The 18,704-nt window shown below is 38.3% G+C and overlaps 1 protein-coding gene across 6 annotated transcripts in view; it reads left to right on the top strand.

Annotated features, from left to right (window-relative positions):
• NCOA1 (nuclear receptor coactivator 1) overlaps positions 1 to 18,704 on the top strand; it is a 209,137-nt gene that overhangs the window by 50,522 nt on the left and 139,911 nt on the right. The window lies entirely within an intron of this gene.

The following is an 18,704-nucleotide window of genomic DNA, read 5'->3' on the forward strand; positions in this document are numbered from 1 at the left end:
GTGACTGACAGTGCGAGAACTAGAAGCTGATCTGGGGATTCCCAAAACTACTGTGTCTGAGATTTTGACACAGGATGTTGGCATAAAACCTGTTGTGGCAAAATTTGTTCCATGGCTTCTGCTACCAGAGTAGAAGGAATATCGTGCTGCAGTTGGGAGAACTGTGTGAGGTCCCAAGGTACTTACCGTATTTTTTGAACTATAAGACACACTCCCCCCCCCCAATTTGGGAGGAAAAGGGAGGTATGTCTTATAGTCCAAATGTAGATTACCTGGCTTGCTATTGTGGGGTTAGGGGGACAGTGGCCTATGTTATTAGATATTTTACCACATTTTTTGCTTCAAATTTTTTTTTCACATTTTCCTCTTCTGAAACCTAGGCACATCTTATGGTCCAGTGCATCTTATAGTCCTAAAAATACTGTACTTTGAAGGGGACTGAGGCGTCACTGTTCTATGTATAATCTTTCTTGTATCTTCTTCAATTAATGGCTCTTTTTCATATTACATGGCTTGGTACTTTCTGGACCAACCTCGTTACTGAGTGCAGATTAAGATCCAATAAACTATGTTAGAAGAACTAAAATAAATAAATGCCAATTTAATAATTATTTTACTTATGTCATGACCCTCTGAGGTGAGCAACTGAATTGGGCACGCTAACAGAGCTTGCTCACATGATACAAGAGATCCTCATGACTGTCCTTGAGTTTGATTTGGAAACCTTTCTCTCCTAGTCTCCTAAACTTATTTTAAGGGTTCTCTTAACAGTGTTCACCAAACAGTGCCACACTTTTACTCCGCATAGGCTGCGCCTGTAGGACCTTACTGGGGTGTCCAACCTGTGGCCTGCGGGCCGCATGCAGCCCAACACAAAACCATAAATTTACTTAGAACATTATGAGATGCTTTTGTGATTGTGTGTCACAATGTAGTTAATGTGTGGCCCAAGACAACTCTTCTTCTTTCAGTGTGGCCCAGAGTTGCCAAAGGGTTGAACTCCCTGCTTTAGGACTTGATGGATTAGTTTCAGTTGGACCAGAAAAGTGAGATATATAATTAAAGAAACAAGTGACACTTTTAAATTATGGGGTGGATCCCCACTCTAAAGACTACCTAAGACAATTGAAAACAATCAAAGAAAGCATCATATTAGTGGAAAACAAACACAGTACTTCCAATTTTTCTAAAATACATATAAACACATATCACATAAAATACATATAAATATATATTTATGTAAAATACATATAAATACATGCAAATAGAGTACAGTTAGGTGTTCATGTAAAAAACAAATTTTAAAAAATTGTATCTTTCCAAATATGTGGAAAGTATGGAAAGATAGTTATTTTAGGGGATAGGTCCAAGTTGGTTGGTTCTCTGTGTACTTTATAGAGGTTTATAAATTAATCTTGCTTGAATATAGAGAAGATGCAAATATGAGAAAAATGTATCACTTATTACTGGGATTATTAATTTCATTTTGTTCTGTTTTGGAAGAAGGATATATAAAGTGGTAAGTTATAAAATAATAAAAATATGATATTAAAAAATTAGAAGACTGCTTCACTTAAAAAAAAGATTACCTTCTAGAAGGGAATGATGTAATTGAGTAATTTTTGTCAAAGAAAGGTTACCTCGAATCAAATAGCAAATGAAAAGAGTTAGTTTGCTTTGATGAGAAGTTTTAAAACTTCCTTGACAGCTAGTATATGTATGTGTACTTTTCTAAAATTTCTTGGTGTCATTTTGAATCAAATGGTAAAGATTAAATATATAATTTGTCTTATTATCAGAATAATGTGCTTCTTACTTTCATAATTTGTCTTACCAGAACCATTTTCTTTAATTTAAAAAAATATCTTTCCTTCTTACTTTTATTTAACATCATTAGTAGGATGTCTAAGCTTTGCAAAGAATGTGGGAAAATATAAATTATTCTATAACTTATTACGAATGAAGCTGAACATATCTTTCATTCAAAATGTTTACTCTGGGGCTAGGACGGTTAAATACACTCATCTGAAAACCATTTAAAAACAATCAGAAAATGAGCACATCAAATCATAATTTAGAATCCCTTTCTAAGTAATATAGTTAAATTTTATATTCAGATATAAAAAAAATTAAGATTAGGGAGAACCAAGTTCTGATCAGTTGAATTTGCTAATTGGTTTATGATTCTATTTGTAAAACTGCCACATAGCCAAATTAGGGTACTTAAATCTTTAATTTTGGATTTCGAATTCATCAATTTCTTCTATCTCCCTCCTTATCTGCATGTTTTCACAGAGTGACATCCCTATTTTTTAAAAATATATTTTATTGATTATGCTATTATAGTTGTCCTATTTTTTTCTCCCTTTTTTTCCCTCTGTACCCACTCTCACTAGCATTCTGTACATTAGTTCATGTCCATGGGTCATATATATAAGTTCTTTGGCTTCTCCATTTCCCATACTATTCTTACCCTTGTCTATTATGTACCTACCATTTATGCTTCTTAATCCCGGTACCTCTTCCCCATTCTCCCCTTCCCTCTGCCCGCTGATACCCTCCATGTGATCTCCATTTCTGTGATTCTGTTTTTGTTTTAGATTCAGTTGTTGATAGTTGTGATTTTGTTGTCATTTTACTGTTCATATTTTCTATCTTCTTTTTCTTAGGTAAGTCCCTTTAACATTTTATGTAATAAGGGTTTGGTGATGTTGAACTCCTTTAACTTGACCGTATCTGGGAGTACTTTACTGCCTTCCCATTCCAAATGATAGCTTTGCTGGATAGAGCAATCTTGAATGTAGATCCTTGCCTTTCATGACTTGGAATACTTCTTTCCAGCCCCTCCTTGCCTGCAAAGTTTCATTTGAGAAATCAGCTGACAGTCTTGTGGGCACTGCTCTGTAGGTAACTTTCTCCTTTTCTCTTGCTGCTTTTAAGATTTTCTCCTTATTTTTAATCTTGGCTAGTGTAATTATGATGTCCCTTGGTGTATGCTTCCTTGGTCCAACTTCTCTGGGACTCTCTGAGCTTCCTGGGTTTCCTGGAAGTCTATTTCCTTTGCCAGATTGGGGAAGTATTCCTTCATTAATTTTTCAAGTAAGTTTTCCATTCCTTGCTCTTTCTCTTCTCCTTCTGGCACCCCTATGATTTGGATGTTGGAATGTTTAAAGATGTCCTGGAGGTTCCGAAGCCTCTCCTCATTTTTTTTTCTTGAATTCTTGTTTCTTCATTCTGTTCTGGTTGACTGTTTATTTCTTCCTTCTGGTCCAAATCATTGGTTTGAGTCCCAATTTCCTTCCTGTCACTGTTAATTCCCTGTACATTTTCCTTTATTTCATTTTGCATAGTCTTCACTTTTTTCTCTATTTTGCAACCATACGCAACCAGTTCTGTGAGCATCCTGATTACCCGTGTTTTGAACTGTGCACCTGTTAGGTTGGCTGTGTCTTCACCGCTTAGTTGTATTTTTTCTGGAGCTTTGATCTGTTCTTTGATTTGGTCCATATTTTTTTGTCTCAGCATGCCTGTTACATAATAAGGGGTGGAGCCTTAGGCGTTCACCAGGGCAGGGCAACCCATGGGGCTTCATTATGGTGCTATATGTGGGGAAGGGGTTCAAGAGGAAACAATGGTGCTTGCCCAGCACTCTGCCAGTTTTCAGTCACTTCCCACTACCCACAAGCAAATTGGGTCCCTCTGATGCTGATTCCTGGGTGGGTGGGTTTGTGTATGTTCTAGGACCCTGTGGGTTTCTCCAGTGAACTCTCCTGTGAGGCTGGGAGTTTCTCCTACAGCCACAACCACCGTAGGTTTTTACAGTCAGAGGTTTTGAGGCTTTATTTTCCCACACTGGAACCCTGGGTTGTGCCATCCGTCTCGCTCCCCAGTTGTTCCTCACAGTTTGTCTACAGGCACATGTAGGTCCGCCAGGTCTTCCATCCACTGCTTCGCCTCAAGTCCTCTCCACTCCAGCTGCCCATCTCCACTCCTTCCACCAGTCTGCGTGAATTTTTCTTAAGTCCTTGGTTGTCGGGCTGCTATACAGTTTAATTTTCTGGCAGTTCTGGTTATTTTTGTTTTTAAATTTGTTGTTGTCCTACTCTTGGTTGTATGAGCAGACGAAGTATATCTACTTCCACCTCCACCTTGGCCGGAAGTTACCTCTGTGATATTCCTCTTAATATTTGCATTTTTCCTTTTGAAAATGAAGAAAAGTGAAAATTTCATAAACTCATGCTCAGGAATTTTATGTAATACATTTTGAAAATATTTGCTTGTAATTTTTTGAGATATCTTTAGATTTTGAGATTGTGAGATTTTTTTTGTGGTGATGGAAGGAAGGTTAAAACAAAACATCAGTATACAACTTAAGGCCTAAAAACATTTGTAAGGTTACATCTTAGAATACAGTTTACGTTTAGTTAAAGTGGTACCTTTTAGAAATATTTTATTCAGGCTCAAGAAGACATTTGAAAACAAATTTCAACAAGGTATAAAAAGGAAATAGGTATATTCCCTTGCTATAGTTGTCTGTCTGGTATGATGGAAAGAGCATAAGTTTTGGTTCTTCTACTTTTATGGTACCCTTGGGAATTGAGTTAGTACATGGGGTCCCCCCACCCAAAAAATCCCCTGGAAATACCTTCTGGAAGGTGGGCCCCTTGTAATACAGTCTTCCCCCACTAGGTGAGTGTTCTAGGAACTCATGTGTGTTGGTGTACCAGCAGGTGTTGTTGTGAGAGGCTGTGCTCCACTTAAGTGAATTTTTTTGAAGACTTTTTTCATCACATTTGCCCATTTTTATGATGCGTGATTTATGAGTGCATCTGCCCACACCATGCTGAGTCTTCAGATTTTGACCAAAAACAGCATGACACCCATGTCCCCCTTTGTTTGTTTCCCCAATGAAAAAGTCCTCAAAGGGAAACATTTTGTGAATGTGGAAGAGGTGAAACAAAAAACAGAAGAAACACTAAAAGGCATCAAAGTCCACTAGTTCAAAAAACTGTTTTGAGCAGTGGGAAAAATGTCTTGATTAGGTGTATTGCATCAGATGGAGAGTACTTGGAGGGTGACTGAAGTTCGAACATGTAAGAATAAATATACAATTTTTAATAAATAAATTCAGAGTTTTTTGAATCCCCCTTTGTTTTTCTTAGTTTCCTTTTCTATAATAATTGCCTTTTAGATTTGTGATGAAAAATGAAATGAGGACATAAAATTATAGAAAATAATGCTTTTCAGCATGACATTAAAGAATGTTGCTGAAGACAGAGAAGACCACACTACTGAAGTATTAGTCACAGTTTTTCTTCTCGTAGCAAAAAACAGGTCAACTCACACCACCACTCAGAAGCTTGTAAAACCAGTTTCAAAGTTAATGACAAATATTATGCTTGGAGAGAAAGTAAAATGAGCTTTTGGCAAAAATCCCTTATCAAAGGTTTACCATCTGGAAAAGCAATTACTGTCATGTGTGCATGCTAGCAGAGTTTTTGTCTTTCAGTCGGACGAAAGCTCTGATGTGCAGAGGACACACCAGCACTTCGTACTGCTGTGCTACTGTTACACTGACAGGGACATGCTGCCTCGGGAGAGTGTTTTGTCATTGCTTTGTTTGTGCTGTTGCTCGGGTTTTTCAAGCCACTTTTGCCTGGAAAAGTTGCATTGGTTTGTCTGATCAAAGCTTAGCTGCTTTAGCTGCAGGAAAGGTGCACTTGTTTTTTGTAAAAGAAATTGCACCAGGATATCAATTCATATCCCTTTTTTATTAGGGAGAAGAACTGGCATTCAGTAATGTAATTTCTAATTGTGGTCTGACATTGAAGAAAATAGTAAAAATTGTGGAAGTAAGCAATTTTTGGCCACTAAAGCTGGGGTTTTCTTTTTCAGAATATTGTGAAGAAGTAGTCACCACGTATAGAGTCCCGCCACAGGCACGTGTGCTGCCTGCGTAGGGTGACAGGGCTTGATGTGTTCATTAATTAGTTTCTTAGTAAAACGAATATTTATTTATTATTGGTAATGCCATTTCTCTGATTTGAGGGGGTTTAACTTAGCAAATACATTTAGTATTTCAAATAGGCAGAATTTATAAATTCATATTCACGGTATCATGAGTTTTAATGTTAAGGATGAGGCCTGAGAATTTTATAAAAAGCCTCAATTATGGCACAAAATAAAGTCTCTAATAGTTTGATTATTTCCTCACCCTTGATGACTTTATTGATTTATCAAAGAACAGTGAGTTTTTATTGTACGTGTTTAAAATGCATATCCAATCTTGAAAGAGAACACGAGGACATACTTTCCATAGCTCAAATGCCAGCAGAGAATAGATTAGGAATCTTTTTGATCCACTCTCTCAAGTTGCAGCATTTAACATTGAGTTTTGAGTGAGATATTTTTTCTGGGGGCAGTCAGTGAAATGCTGAACATAGACTTCAGTGAGAAATATTGCTGTAATATCTGGGTGCATGTTTAATTATAAAATCCAGAATGGAGAACACAGCTAAGGTATAATTAAGAATCAGGAATTTTTAATTTAGTGGAAGTAAAGAATTAAGAAAGAAACTAGAAGGTAGGAAAAATGACTTATGGCTACAGTTTATTCTATCTCTGGGACTTTGAACATCTTGCAAGGAAGTTATCAAACACTAATAGGGCATGACAAAACAACTAAGGTGCTTAATTGAATGGACTCTGGCTGGCCAGAGATGAGTATCAGCAAGTATAAATACAATGCAATCCATCACATCATGTATGTTTAAGTCTGTGAGTTCATTCTGAAAAAAATACTCATTCGTTTTCTTTGGAGTATTGCTAAGGAACCAGCTATACTTGAAGGTAACCAAATAGTTGAGGAGAGGAAGTTTCTTTTTCTCAGGAGTATTCTAGTAGACAAATGAAAAAGGAGTGATAAATTGAACATCACTGTTTTGTAATGAATTCCTGGACCTAAACAAAGATCATCAGCGGTTGCTAACAACACAGAAAGACAACCAGGCATTAGATTTCCCTTAATGAAAATTCACCCTAGCTGGTGTGTCTCAGTGGATTGAGGGTCTGCCTGTGAACTAAAGGGTCACTGGTTTGATTCCCAGTCCAGGGCACATGCCTGGGTTGTGGGCCAGGTCCCCAGTAGGGGGCACATGAGAGGCAACCACATATTGATGTTTCTCTCCCTTTTTCTCCCACCCTTCCCCTCTGTCTAAAAATAAATGGATAAAATCTTTAAAAGAAAAAAAAGAAAATTTATAGCACTACTTACGAAGCATTCTTAACAAAAATTGAACTTGAACCTGAATCAGATCAAACTTCTAGCTCTTCTACCCATTTACAGGAAACATAGAAGGCAGGGAAACAAATGTACTGATATCATGGGGGATGGAGTCAGCAAGACCTAGGTTTGGGGAAGTCCTTAGGACACACAACACAGCTCATTTTTGTCAACAAATAAATGGAAGGTAACAAAAAGGAAGATGTGAAGGAAGAAATTTGAGATTAATAGCAATGTTTGGACATTACTTGGGTCTAGATTTTAATAAATCAATATTTATGAAATAACTAGGGAAATTTGAACACTGACTAGATATTTGATGTTAAGAGATTACTGTTAATTTTTAGGTGTAATGGCAGTATGTAGTTAATTTAAAAAGACATCTTTTAGAGATACATATTGAAGTGCTGATGGCTGCAAGGGTATGTCTGGGACCTGCTTCATGGTTTTATATAGAGTAGAGGGAAGGCAGTGGGTGGGGACGAAACAAGACTGACCATGAGTTGATAATTGTTTAAGTTAGGCACTTGTGGTGTTGGGGGTGAGGTGGTGCTGTAATTCTTGTTACCATTCTCTAAGCTGTTTTGCAAGTTTCCATAAGACAGAGGTCCAGAAATTTACATTTTCTCTTTGTTGACTTGTAAGAGTACAATTGAATTATATTTATTTAGCAACCTACTGAGTTGGTTCTAATAATTTCTTGAGTCTATTGGGTTCTGTGTATAGAAAGACATATTGCCTACAGAGGACAGATTTACTATATAGTGCTTCCTATTCACAAAGCTCTAATCTAAGCATGTGCACATATTAACCCATTAGATCCTCTAGAGAGCTCCAGAGACACATGCCCAAGGTTACGGAGCTGGTGCGTGGTAGACCTAGGATTTGAGTTCAGGTCTTCTAGCCCTAGAGTCTGTGTTCTCTAGGGTTTGAATCTTCCTTAAAACCTTATTTTTAGTCCTTCCACTTTAATCCTTCCAACTTTTATTTCTTCTGCTTTTCTTAATGTACTGGCTGGAAGTTAAACTTCCAAATACCAGTTTTTATTTGTAATTTTGATTTTGCAAGTTGTCTTAATACTTAGGTAATCCAGAATGTGTTTGAGTTTGCTCTTTTACAAATACAAGGAACTCATTAAGAAACTGAGAATTAACTTAGCGTGCAGCCAGAAACAAAAGAATAACGTGCATTGTAACAGCTTCTAGTGTTTTTTTAAAAATTGTATGTATCTTCTGATCTGCAAGCAGCCTATTCAGGGCTCACTTTACTGTGAATTACTTGTTGATTTTATTGGTCCTATTTGCTGAATTTCTTTATGACTCTTAGATAAAATTACTCCTGTCTTATTTTAGATAAAATTACTCCTTCCTTTCCCCAACCCCCACACCTGTTATATAATTACTTCCCACCATGTACATAGGTTACATGAACTAAAATTAGGCAAGGCATGTAGTACACTGTTTAGCACATACTATGTATCTAGTAAGTATGTCTCTTGGTTTAAGAGATACCTGTTTCATAGTTTTTTTTTTAATTGTTCTTTTTTACAATTAATTTTTAAAATGGGGAGGGACAAATATGGCTTAGTTAGTTTAAGTCCTAGGCCTGGGTCAGGTAGGAAAATCTGTTGATAATGTCTTATGGTGGTTTAATGAGTAATCTCTGTAAGGAACTTTTTTTTATAGTAGTCTCTGAGTTTGAGAAAGATTATTGATGGAGTTGGTTGCCAAAACAATACTTGCCTATTAAGAGGTGGGGTGGGAACAAATTAGGGAAAATGTGACTTGTCCCAGCTCTGTGGGGTTTTTTTCTTTCTCTTTGACCAGCTACAAAGTACATTGTGACGTATAGTCAGTTAGCTAAGCTTCATGAAAGGAGGCACACAGGCCCTAATAAGAAGGAAAATTTTTGGTTTCACCCTCAAGAGGAAGAGATGGGTTACAATTACAGACCTCGCTTTCCAGAAGGTTGTGGGAGGCGGCCAGCTGAAGGTCTGGTGCAGCTAGTCAGAAGTTCTGCTATTTGTCTGCACTTCACCAGTCTCTCCCTCCAACCCAGACTCACCTGTTATTTGTATAGCACTGAACTGAAGCAGCTTTTTAAAAGACGTATCTTTAACAGCATGTTTGAAAATGATAGTAAACTAGTTGGAAAATGAAAATTGTAGAAGCCCAAGAGTTTATTCATTTCCCAAATGACAGTTATAATTATTGAGTGGCATAGCTATTGAAATTGAATAACCAATTATTTGTGTTAAAGAAAGGGTTTGTTTTTACAGACTCTAGTTTATTGGTAAGAGATAAAAGATATTTTTCAAAAATGAAATGCACATGTATGACAGAGGCTCACCCTTGTATTTTATCGTGAAAGCTTTGAGTTGAAAGATGAAATACACTAGTCCCCTCTTATCCACAGTTTGGCTTTCTGTGGTTTCAGTTACTTTGGTCAAGTCTGTTCCAGAAATATTAAATGGAAGATTCCAGACATAAACAGTTCTTAAGTTTCAAATTGTGTCCTTTTCTGAGTAGGGAGATGAACTCTCACTGTCCTGTTTTGTCCCACCTGGGACGCGAATCATCCCTTTGTCCAGCATGTCTGCCTCACTTCATGCGATCACAGAGGCATTGTATCATCTCACATCATCACAAGGATGAGGGTGAGTATTATACAGTAAGATTTTTGAGAGAGAGAGACTACATTCACATAACTTTTATTATAGCATATCATGTTAATTGTTCTATTTTGTTATTGGTTATTGTTGTTAATCTCTTACTGTGCCTAATTTATAAATTAAACTTTATCAAAGAGATGTACATATAGGAAAAAACATTATATAGAGGCATATTTTATTTTATTATGCTTCATGGATATTGCAGGGGGGTTTTGGGAGTTTTGGGGCTTTTTTTTTTTTTTTACATATTGAAGGTTTGTGGCAACCGTGTATCAAGCAAGTCCATCAGTGGCATTTTCTAACAGCATTTGTTCACTTTGTGTCTTTGTGCTGTATACTGGTCATTTTCACAATATTTCAAACTTTTTCATTATTATTACATTTGTTATAGTGATCTGTGATCAGCGATCTTTGATATTACCACTATGATTGTTTGGGGCACTGTGAACCACACCCATATTAGACAGCAAACAGGTAAATGTTTGTGTTCTGACTGCTCCACAGCCAGTCATTTCCTTGCCTCTCTTCCTCCCCTGCAGCCTCCCTATTCCCTGAGACAGAAAAACATTGAAATCGGGCCTCTTAATAACCCTGCAGTGGCCTCTAAGTGTTCAAGTGAAAAGAAGAGTCACGTATCTCTCACTTTAAGTCAGAAGCTAGAAATGATTGTGCACGGTGAGGAAAGCATGTCAAAAGCTGAGTTAGGGAAAAAGTTGGCCACGTTGTAAACACAAAGGAGAGGTTATTGAAAGAAATCGAAAGCACTACTCTGTGAACACATGAATGATAAGAAAGCAAAACAGCCTTATTGCTGATATGGAGAAAGTTTTAGTGGCCTGGATAGAAGATTATACCAACCACAACATTCCCTTAAATCAAAGCCTAATACAGAGCAATTCTGTGAAGACTGAGAGAAGTGAGGACGCTGCAGACGAAATGCTTGAAGCTAGCAGAGGCTTGCTCGTGAGGTGTAAGGAGAGAAGCAGTCCCCAGAATATGAGAGGGCGAGGGGAAGCAGCAGTGCTGATGTGGGTGTCGCAGCGAGTTATGCGGAAGATCTAGCTACACTGAACAACAGCTTTTTTAAAAAAAAAGATTTTATTTTTTTATTTCTAGAGAGGGGAAGGAAGAGAGAGGAAGAAATATCAATGTGTGGTTGCCTCACCTCTCATGCACCCCCTACTGGGGGACCTAGCCTGCAACCCAGGCATGCGCCCTAGACTGGGATTGAACCGGAGACCTTTGGGTTTGCAGGCGCACACTCAATCCACTGAGCTACAAGAGCCAGGGCCAGATTTTTAAATATAGACTAAATAACTTTATGTTGGAAGAAGTTGCCATCTAGAACTTTCATAGCTAGAGACATCAATGCCTAGTATCAAAGCTTCAAAGGACAGGCTGACTCTCTTGTTAGGGGCTTACGCAGCTAGTGGCTTTAAGTTGGAGCCAGTGCTCATTTTCCATCCTGAAAATCCTAGGGCCCTTAAGAATTACACTAAATCTACTCTGCTTGTGTTCTATATAAATGGAACGACAGAGCCTGTATGACACTGCCTCTGTTTACAACCTGGTTCATTGGATATTTTAAATCCATTGTTTAGACCTATTGCTCAGAAAAAAAAAAGATTTCCCTCAAAATATTACTGCTCACTGAAAATGTACCTGGCCACCCAAGAGCCCTACATATGGAGGCATACGACAACATTAATATTGTTTTCATGCTTGCTAGTACATCCATTTTGCAGCCTGTGGATCAAGGCATACTTTTTACTTTCAAGTCTTATTATTTAAGAAATATATTTGATAAGGCAGTATCTGCCGTAGATGGTGATTCCTGTGATGGAGCTGATCAAAATAACTTGAAAACTTTCAGAAAAGGAATCACCATTCTATTTTTTTAAAGGTTTTATTTACTTATTTTAGACAGAGAGAAAGGGAGGGAGAAAGAAAGGGAGAAAAACATCAGCGTGTGGTTGCCTCTCTCATGCCCCCTACTGGAGACTTGATCTGGCCTGCAACCCAGGCATGTGCTATGACTGAGAATCAAACCGGCAACCCTTGGTTCACAGGCTGGTGCTCAGTCCACTGAGCCACACTAGCCAGGGCGGATTCACCATTCTAGATGCCATGAGGAACATTTGTGATTCATAGGAAGAGGTCAGAACATCAACACTGACAGGAGTTTGGAAGAAGTTGACTCCAGCCCTCAGGGATGACTTTTGAGGGGTTCAAACTTCACTGCAGGAAGTAACTGCAGGTGCAGTGGAAAGTGCAAGAGAACTAGAAGTGTGGCCTGAAGACTTAACTGAACTGCTGCCATCTCATGGTACAGATTTTATCAGATAAGGAGTTGCTTCTTGGGCAAAGATGGGCAAAGGATGGGCAAAGAAGGTGGTTTCTTGAATTGGAATCTACTCCTGGTGGAGTGAAGATTATTGAAACAAATGATAACAAAACACTTAGATTATGACCTAAACTTAGTTGATAAAGCAGCATCAGGTTTTGACAAGACTGACTCCAGTTTTGAAAGAAGCTCTGCTGTGGGTAAAATGCTGTCAAACAGCACCGCATGTTACAGAGAAATCACTCATGAAAGGAAGAAACAATGGATGCAGCAGCTTTCATTGTTGTTTTGTTTTAAGATATGGCCACAGGCACCCCAGCCTTTAGTAAATCCCATTCTGAGCAGTCAGCAACCGTCAACATCGAGGCAAGACCCTTCACCAGCAAAAAGATTTTAATTCCTTAAAGGCCCAGATAATGAGTAGTGTTTTTTAGCAATAAAGTTTTTAAAATTAAGAATGGGTATTAGTTTTAGACCTAATGCTATTGTCCACTTAATAGACTACATTATAGTGTACACATAACTTTTATATGCACTGGGAAGCCAAAAAATTCATATGACTTGCTTTGTTGCCGTATTTGCTCTCTTGCAGCGCTCTGGAACTGAACCTGCTATATGTCTCAGTTATGCTTTGTAGGGCTTGGCATAAGTGAGATAACTGTTCAGGCATCTGCTGGGGGTCCTAGAACGTATCACCAGTGGATAAGGGGGGACTACTGTACTTTCCAAGATATACTTGGATGCTATAGAAACTGTGATATGTAAAGTTAAGCAGAAAAACCTTTTTAATTAATGAGTCAAACAGGAGATCAAATATATAATAGCTGATTATTTAGAAAACTGAAATGAGACTCAGTCTGAGACTAATACTGTAGTCAGAAGTCAGCTGATTAAAAAAAGAAATGTACTTAAGTTCAGAATTTAGTAAAATAAACAATCAAATAAAACTAACAAAATAAATGCCCAGGAGAAAGGAAGGATATAAATAAGAAAAAAGCAGAAACAAATGAATCGAAGAAGAGAAACTGTGAAATTGAAAAAATTTAACAGCTATTTCTTATGGTTAAGAAACAAATAAGGTAAACAGATCTCTGACTGATCTTATCAAGGAAAAGAGAGAAAACCAAAGTAAGAAAGGATGAAGGAGATATAAAAACAGATTTTTAAAAAAGTTGTGAGAAAGTCTCTTTAACTCTAAGCCAGTATTGGAAATCTCTCTGTAATGAATTGTGAAACACCCATACTACTTTTAGAAGAAGGAAATCTGGGTAAACCAAAAACTGTGGAAGCAAGTTCAAGGAGTTTTCTCCACAAATTAGTTCTGGGGCCAGGTCATTTCGTTTGTGAGTTTCTTCCAGCTTTCAGGGAACATGGGGTTCCTTGGTGAGAAGGTGTTCCAGAGATTGTAAAAAGATGGAAGAAGGCCCTGTTAAAGTTAGCAAATCAGTATAAATGTCTTAACAATGGTTATTTCATAAAAGTAAGATTCCTTTGGGGGGGTTACTTGTTTAATTTCTATTGTAAGCACATTGGATTTTTCTTGAAATGAAGACAGTTGAGGAAAACATAGCCCAGAAATTAAAGACTTAGACACAGATATCTTTTCTGTCTGTTCACATATTTACTGTTACTGCTGCTCTTCATGCCTTTGTACAGCTCGAAATTTCGATCTGATATTTTTCTTACGCCTAAAGACTATTTCTTTAAACGCATGTCTTCTTGTAATGGATTTTTGTCCGCCTTTGTCTAAAAACATTTCCATGTTTATCTTGAAATATATTTTAAGTGGATATAGAAGTTTGGGTTGACAGTTTTTTCCTGCTAGTACTTAAAAATGTAACTCCATTGACTTTTCTCTCTTTTTTTAAATATATTTTATTGGTTATGCTATTACAGTTGTCCCATTCCCCCCCTTATTCCCCTCCACCCTGCACACCCCCTCCCACCAGCATTCCCCCCCTTTAGTTCATGTCCATGGGTCTTACATATAAGTTCTTATATTTCCAATACTATTCTTATAGTATAGGAATACTACATTTCCTATACTATTCTTAACCTCCCCGTCTGTTTTCTGCCTACCATTTGTGCTACTTATTCTCTGTATCTTTTCCCCCTCTCTCCTGCTCTCAATTCCCCACTGATAACCCTCCATGTGATCTCTTTTTCTGTGGTTTTGTTCCTCTTCTTTTTCTTAGGTGAGTCCCTTTAACATTTTATGTAATAAGGGTTTGGTGATGTTGAACTCCTTTAACTTGACCTTATCTGGGAGTACTTTACTGCCCTTCCATTCCAAATGATAGCTTTGCTGGATAGAGCAATCTTGAGTATAGACCCTTGCCTTTCATGACTTGGAATACTTCTTTCCAGCCCCTTCTTGCCTGCAAAATTTCATTTGAAAAATCAGCTGACAGTCTTATGGGCACTCCTCTGTAGGTAACTGTCTCCTTTTCTCTTGCTGCTTTTAAGATTCTCTTCTTATCTTTAGTCTTAGCTAATTTAAGTATGTGCCTTAGTGTGTTCCCCCTTGAGTCCAACTTCTTTGGGACTCTCTGAGCTCTCTGGACTTCCTAGAAGTCTATTTCCTTTGCCAGATTGGGGAAGTTCTCTTTTATTATGTTTTCAAGTAAATTTTCCATTTCTTGCTCTTCCTTTTCTCCTTCTGGCACCCCTATGATTCGGATGCTGGAATGTTTAAAGATGTCCTGGAGGTTCCTAAGCCTCTCCTCGTTTTTTTTTTTAAATTCTTCTTTCTTCATTCTGTTCTGGTTGACTGTTTTATGTCTTCCTTCTGCTGCGAACCATTGATTTTAGTCCCAATTTCCTTCCCATCACTGTTAATTCCCTGTACATTTTCCTTTATTTCATTTAGCATAGCCTTCATTTTTTCCTCTAATTTGTGACCATATTCAACCAGTTCTGTGAGCATCCTGATTACCTGTGTTTTAAACTGTGCACCTGATAGGTTAGCTATGTCTTCACTGCTTAGTTGTATTTTTTCTGGAGCTTTGATCTGTTCTTTCATTTGGTCCATATTTTTTGTCTCAGCATGCCTGTTATGTAATAAGGGGTGGAGCCTTAGGTGTTCACCAGGGCAGGGCAACCCACGGGGCTGCATTGTGATACTGTATGTGGGGGTGGGAGAGGGGTTCAGGAGGGAACAGTACTGCTTGCTTGGCTGTCTGCTGGTTTTCAGTCACTTCCCCTGCCACCCACAAGCAAAGTGGGCCCTTCTGGTCCTGATTCCCGGGTGGGTGGGTTTGTGTACATTCTAGGGCCCTGTGGGTTTCTCCAGTGAACTCTCCTGTGAGGCCGGGAGTTTCTCCTGCTGCTGCCTCAACCCCCACAGGTGTTTTCAGTCAGAGGCTTTGAGGCTTTTTTTCCTGGTACTGGGACGCTGGGTTGTGCGGTCTGTCTTGCTCTCCAGTTTTTCCTCCCAGTTTATCTGCATGTGAATGTGGAACCACCCAGTCTGCAAGCCACTGCCTTGCCACGAGCCCCTTCCATCCACGTGCCTGTCTCTGCCCCTCCTACCCTTCTGGATGAATGTTAACTCCTTGGTTGTCGGACTTCCATACAGTTGGATTTTCTGTCCGTTCCAGTTGTTTTTTGTTTTTAAATTGGTTTTTGTTCTTCTTTTGGTTGTATGAGGAGGCACAGTGTGTCTCCCTATGCCCCCATCTTGGCCGGAAGTCGGCCTGTGGTTTTAAAGTGATGTGCAGAAACCAGCAGAATCAGCACCACCTAGAAACTACTCAAGCTCCCTCTGGCTCTGGCAATGGGGTGGCAGCTTGAGGGGCACCAGTGGCGTGCAGGGGAAGGCCGAGGTGTCTGGCATCAAGGTGAGCAGAAGCCGTTGTCCCTTTTCTAGGCCCTCCCTGCACAGAGCTGGCAGACTGCTGCCACATCTAAGACTCCATCAACCTCCTCCACTGACCTCTTATTAACATAGTTTATGATGAGAAGTCTGTTTTTCTGTACATTATGGGTCTTTTCCCAACTCTGATAGCTTTTAACATTTTTTAATCTCTAATTTTCAACAAGTTGATTATGATATTTATATTTGTAGATGTGGTTTTCTTTGTTTATTCTTCTTGGATTTTGTTGAGCCTCTTGGATCTGTGAGTTATGGTTTGAAAAAAATATGCCCCTTTTTCCTCCAAATAATTTTTTCTATCACTTTCTTCTAGTTTTTGGACCCAGTTATATGTATATTAGATTGCTTGATGTATTACTGCAAATCATTGCTGTTATCTATTTTTGTGTGTATTTTTTATTCTTTTTTTATACTTTTCTGCTTCATTTTGGTATTTTCTGTTGCTATGTTTTCATATTAATTATTCAACTTGCTGTTAATCCCACTCAGTGTATTTTTCATTAGACATGTATTTTTCATTTCTAGAAATTCCTTTTGGGCCTTACAGAAATCTTACACTTCACACCTCAACATGTCCATGTCCTTTTCTACTTTCTTGAGCATATTGAATATATTTATAGGAGTTATTAACATCTTTGTCTGCCATGTTCTGTGTGTCTGTCAGTTTTGCATCTATTTCTATTGATTTGTTATTCTTCTGGTGATAGGTTATACTGGTATTTTCTTTTTAATATATTTGCATAGTAAATTTTCATTGGGTGTCAGACATTGTGAATTTTATTTTTGGGGGTGCTGGATTTTGTTGTGTATCTTTAAATCATGTTGGTTCAAGTTGTGGCATGCCATTAAAATTTTTGAAATCACTTTGATGTTTTTTTAGACTTGCTTTGTTTTGAGGAATCTTTATTAGGGTTGGTCCAGTGCAGCCTTTTTTCCTAGAGCTGATTTAGAATGGAAGCCTTTTGAGGAGTTTATTTAATGTCTCATATGTTACTGGATGTTCAGTCTACTTGACAGGAATACAAAGTACTCCTAACCTCCTTTGAGTTCCAGGACTCCTTGGGCCTGTTCGTTTTTCCGTGGTCCTTTCCCCAGCCTCGGTAGTTTCATCTCAGCACATGACAGGTCAGTACTTGCCAGTGGCTGGAGGGAACAGCTCTGTAGAGCTCCAGAGCCCTCTCATATGCAGCTCCCTCTTCCTGGTTTGCTTTTCTACAGACTCTGGTCTGCTGGGCTCCCTGAACGTGAGTCTGTTTGCTCAGTTCTCTGAGATGCCAGACTCTGCTAAGTCCTCCCCGTTTACACTGCGTACTGGAAACTCCTTCCAGGGTGTGATGTGGGCAGTTGTCAGCCTCACCGCATTTTTCCCCTTTTCTCAGGGATCTCCTGCTTTGACTGTTGTCCAGTATCTGAAAACTTTATTTATTTTATCCAGTTTTCTCATTGTATAAGCAGGGAGGATTAATTGGATCCCTATTACTTTATCATGGCTCTTTGTGGAAATACTGAATACTTGATTATCTTTTCCGTGGGTTAAGATGTGCGCATAAGTAAAAGAGGCCAAGAAACCAGTTTGCTTGTTCCCTGTGCTTCTTCACACGTTGTAATTGAGGCAGAGGAGTCTCTACTTGCCTGTGGTCAAAGTCCTTTGATGATGATAAACAGGTAGTTTTGCCGGGTGCATCCCTCCTCACTTCTGCCCCCTGGGACTCATCGCAGTGTGGGCGGGTGGTCACGGATTACTGTGTTCTGAACCTCTGTCAGATACCACAGAGTTTTAATAACTTCTTAATATTCTTTCTTTTAACCGAATTAACACCTGTTTTTATTTATTTTCCTCAGCTATTTCTTGTTTGCTATTACCTTTAATTTTACCAGGTTTTGGGGTTATGTTGTTTGCTAGTTAGTTATCTGACTGTTTATTTTTCACCTGGGCTGTACTTACTTTAGTCACCGTGTATTTTTCTGTATCACAGTGACCTTTAGGACCTTGGAAGAGTTTGATCTTTATGCATTATGTCTTTAGTTCTGTTCCCGCTTCTCTGCTCTTGCTTTCCTGCACTCAGAAAGGGAGGAGTGAACAAATAATTGAATAGATGTAGGCAAGTATATCCACACATACATGCATGCAGTACAGTTTCTCAACTCTAAGACAATTAATTGTGATATATATTGTTAACATATTTTCAAGAAGAAAGAAACATTACATTTATTTTTAAAATCCTTAGAAATTAACTGACAGAAGCAATAATTTACCCATTTACTTTCTATACTATTCATCTTCTTTGGAATCATAATGTAAGATTGAGTCCAGTCCTTTTTCACATTCTGACATGCTGATTTTTCTCACCTGTGCTTAGGTTTTTGGTCTCTTTATACATTATGATGTTGGTATAGTTTTGAGTCATATGGGAAATGTTTGAAATTTAATGTGCCTTTCTTTTTTGGCTAAACTCATATTTTCAGTTTTTCTGTAGACAAGCTATGTGTTAAATAACTTTCTTTTTGAGTCAGCTGGAAACTTTTGACAGAT

This window comes from Phyllostomus discolor, chromosome 6 (assembly GCF_004126475.2).
Source record: "Phyllostomus discolor isolate MPI-MPIP mPhyDis1 chromosome 6, mPhyDis1.pri.v3, whole genome shotgun sequence".
Taxonomy (NCBI): Eukaryota; Metazoa; Chordata; class Mammalia; order Chiroptera; family Phyllostomidae; genus Phyllostomus; species Phyllostomus discolor.